This window comes from Malus domestica, chromosome 15 (assembly GCF_042453785.1).
Source record: "Malus domestica chromosome 15, GDT2T_hap1".
Classification (NCBI taxonomy): domain Eukaryota; kingdom Viridiplantae; phylum Streptophyta; class Magnoliopsida; order Rosales; family Rosaceae; genus Malus; species Malus domestica.
In genome coordinates this window covers 53,734,650-53,739,059 of record NC_091675.1, presented here as the reverse complement: position 1 = coordinate 53,739,059, position 4,410 = coordinate 53,734,650, and positions in this window count along the sequence as shown.

The window sequence follows — 4,410 nt, the reverse complement described above, 5'->3', positions numbered from 1 at the left end:
TGATGAGGATTTTGAGATATTTGAAAAGAAGTCCCGGCAAAGGAATTTTGTATAAAAGGAATAATCATCTTAGAGTTGAAGGTTATACTGATGCAGATTGGGCAGGTTAGATTGATGATAGGCGCTCAACATCAGGTTACTTTACATTTGTTGGGGGCAACTTAGTTACATGGAGAAGAAAGAAACAGAATGTGGTTGCTCATTCCAGCGCAGAAGCTGAATATAGAGGTATGGCCTTGGGGATTTGTGAAATTATGTGGCTTAAGCTCCTACTTCACGATTTGGGTATACTACATGATCAGCCCATGAAATTATTTTGTGATAATAAAGCTGCCCGTGACCTTGCACATAATCCGGTACAACATGATAGAACAAAGCATGTTGAAGTTGATCGATTCTTCATCAAAGAAAAATTAGAAGGAAAAATAATTGAGCTACCTATAATAAGAATAGAGGATCAGTTGGCAGATATCCTCACAAAGTTGTTTCAAGTCATAAGTTTTCATGTTTTTTACACAAGTTGGGCATGAGTAACATAAATGCACCAACTTGAGGGGGAGTGTTGACTTTGTATTTTAGGTAGGATTCCTAATTGATATCAATTCCGTGTAATCTCATGTAATCCCGTGTAATTAGTTTTCTTCCTTTTACATTAGTGTTGTACACTTTGTATAAATACCTCTCATTGAGAAGAATAAAATCATTATTCAAAGCATTCTCTTCTCTGACTTGTGACAATGAGATTTTAAGCTGCTGCATGATTTATTTTCTGAGGAGGTGATGGTAATTTTTACCACTTGTAAAACAAAGGGTTAAACCATAGAAAATTCTTACAAGAGAACAAGTGTTGTAGTATAGAATGGCTCAAGCAAGGTCGATCTCCTCAGGGACTGGTATAAATAATTTATGAGCTTTTGTGTATTTAACTTAGTTAACTCTAAGAACTACACTAATTCAACAAAACTAAATACTATTGTACGTGACTTAAACAAACATTTAAAAAGGGAAATGGCTTATAGAAATAATGATTCAACTAAACAAAACAAGTAAATGAGGAAATTCAAGATAAAATAAATGATTGAAGAAAAATAGATTGACAATATGCTAGAGTTCAACCTTTACCAACAACACTCCTACGTAGCTCTTCCAATTGCTTCTGTTTTCGAAAACACATATGCTTTGAAGGTTGGGTTTTCCTTGTGTATGTTTTACTTGTGACATTCAAGTTAAAACGCATACCACTACATGCAATTTATCCATGACATTTGGATTAAATATAAACATGAATGATTCATTAATCTTGATGAAAATCCTTTTTGTTAAACCATGTAATCCCTAAGAGTATGATATTTACCTTAGGAGAAATTACAATCCTCAATCACAAGAAGCATAACCAATTTTAACGTGACATTTTTCAAAATTGCATCCAATGACTTTTCTAAGTATCCTAATGGTGATCAATCATCAAGACACATAGATAGTTTAATTTAGAGATTGAAAATATCAAAGCAAGCATGTAACAATACTTAAGCAATTGAAAGAGAAATCTACGTAATCATGTTGCGGCTCATGGCCTCACTCTAGCGAAAAGAAATTAGTTACACATAATTATTTGAATACATAAGAAATTATCCATGAAGAATCAAAGAAAGAGACAACCCTTTTTTACAAGGAGGTTATCTCCTGATGCTCTCCGATCCTCCTTCCATGTGGAGCTGCGGCTCCCTTATTTTTCTGCTATGTTGCTCTCCCTTCTTTTGCTCTCTGCCCTCTTCCCTTCTTCTCTGCCGTGCTCTCCCTCTATGGTTCTCCTCATTTGTCTCTGCCTTTACCTCATTTTGCTTGCCGTGTGTTGCCTTAAACAAAAGGCAATGATTTTTCAAAGCACCAAGGCCACAAGTGGAAGGCCATCATTGTTGTCCCCCTCCTTTACCTTATTTTATTAGACAAAGGAATAAACAGCCGTGTGTTCCATTTTCCTCCTCCAAAAGCTTCTGTTTTTCTAATGCTACAAAGGCCAAATGAGTGGGATTGAAAACCCCATTGTCTGCCGAGTGATAAGTAAAGCACAAAACAAATGCATTTACTTTCTTATTTTTATTAGCCAAATGGAGTGGGCAGATTTGGCCATAACGTTTAGTAGACTAAAAGTCCTTAGATTTCAATGAATGAGATGTCCTTAGAAAGCTTGAAATGTCAGCTTCAAAAGCTAAGAAGGAAGTTTCCTCAATTTAGGCTTTAATTATGTACTTATCTCTTGTGCAACCTTCAGAGGTCCAAACTGCCTTGTCAGCACGGTGACCTGTCTTCATTCTTAAGTTGGGAACAATTGGCTGGGAATTTTGAGCTGAAAATTTGATATGATCATCTTTGATCTCTTGTGAATCAGCTCTAACTGGAATCACTAAAAAATTCCAACGTTTGCATAATTTTCCACCAAACTCAATCTTGCTGCTCCTAGAAACACAAAATGGCAAAACTCATAAATACTCAAAACTTCCAACTAAACTAGACAAGAAAAGAAATATAAAAAGGGGAAAATATATAGTATAAATATTGGTTCATCAGGAGGAAATGGAACTAATTGTCAGCCTTCCCCTCAGTATGCGTTCGGTTGTGGATTGTTGAATTTGGCATTATGAACGCAATGGGAAGTTCTCAGTTCGAAGTGCCTACCATGTGGCACGTGGAGTCATTCCTTTAGTTGGGGATGGCGCAAATGCTTCTTCTTATTCATCTGATGATGGAAGGGAAAAATTATGGAAGAAATTATGGAATGCATGTGTTTCCGGAAGGTCAAGATTTGTGTTTGGTGTGCATGTTTGGATTCTCTTTCCACAAGATCGAACCTTACAAAGAGGTGAGTGGCTATGGATAATTTAAGTGGTTTTTATGGTTCACACAGTGAATCGACAGAACATTTACTAAGGGATTGCAGCATGGAGATGGTGGTTTGGTTTGGTGGTTTGGGACTCAAGTTTGAGGATGGCAACACTTAACAACTTATGCAATGGTTATTACAAATTGCTATGCACTTTCCATCCTCATCTTTAACTTTTGTTTGATGACCTTATGGATGTTGTGGAAGAATAGAAATGATGCTATTTGGAATGGATCTTTTTTTTCGCCACAAAAGGTGGTGTTTCGAGCAGAGCGTTGGCTGCAGAAGTATCAAAAATGGCATAATATGTTGCGAGGAAGTCAAACCGTACCCCCAGAAGTGGAGAAAACCTGATGTAGATTGGTTTAAATGTAACTTTGATGGAGCGTGGATTCAACAAGGTTTACGGGGTCGCTTTGGTGTTGTTCTTTGGGATCACATGTGGGAGTTCATTGTTGCTGCTGCTGGTACCATTGGAAAGACACGCTCTGCTTTCCACGCTGAGCTCTTTGTTGCCCGTCAAGCTGTTTTGTTGGCCCAGGCTTATTGCCCAGTTGGTAAGAGTGTAGTATTCGAAGGAGACTCAATTATGGTATTGGCTGCCATGAAGGGTCAGGATGAAGATTGTTCACCTTTTGGTCCTATTATCAACAACCTTCACTATTTACTCAAGACCTTGCCTCAGCCGTTGTTAAACCACGTTCAACAGGAAAGTAACTTGGCAGCTTATCGCCTTGCTCGAGTGGGAATTGGTAGTAATCAACAATGTATGTGGTTTGAAGAACCCCTTGATTTGCTTAGGGATATTTTGACCAAGTTGAAAGCTCCGGCAAAGTTTAATCGAGACCCATAGTGCACACTATCTTCAGTTTGTACGTTTTCTAATTTGCTCAATGAATATCATACTTTCCTTAAAAAAATATATATATGCAAGCGAATTACTACTTTTAACTTACACTAGGACCTGGAAGGACCGGGAAGGGAAAAAGTTTAAACCCAAGACAAAATAGATAGTTGAAAATGGAGGCCCAACAGTAGTAATTGTTGGAATTCATGTGATCTCATCGCATTTGAATTCCAGTGAGTTCATTAAAACTCTGACAGCAAGCTAACTTGTAAATGAGCTATAACTCATTAAAACTTGTAAGGGTTTGTATCCGAACAAACATAGTACATAATGGAGGGAAAAATGATATAACCACATATGTTTGAATTAATCCATAAGGTAGTTGGTTTGCAATTCGAAAACTGATGGTAATTGCCATGGTAATGGAATGAGGTAGTTACCAAAATTTAATGGTGTGGATTGGTCCCTCTTATCGGTATATAACCTTTGTGTTCATTAAGAAGGATAAGCCCCATTGTGAATCTTGAACATACAAGCATTGTGTACAAGAGAAGAAAAGACGCTAGCATAACAAAAAGCATGGCTTCAAATTTAGGTTAGTGCTTCTACCGCTCAAGCAGTGGAATACCTGAATTCTGCCGCTCAGGCGGTGGAATAACTGAGTTCTGCTGCTCAAGCGGAG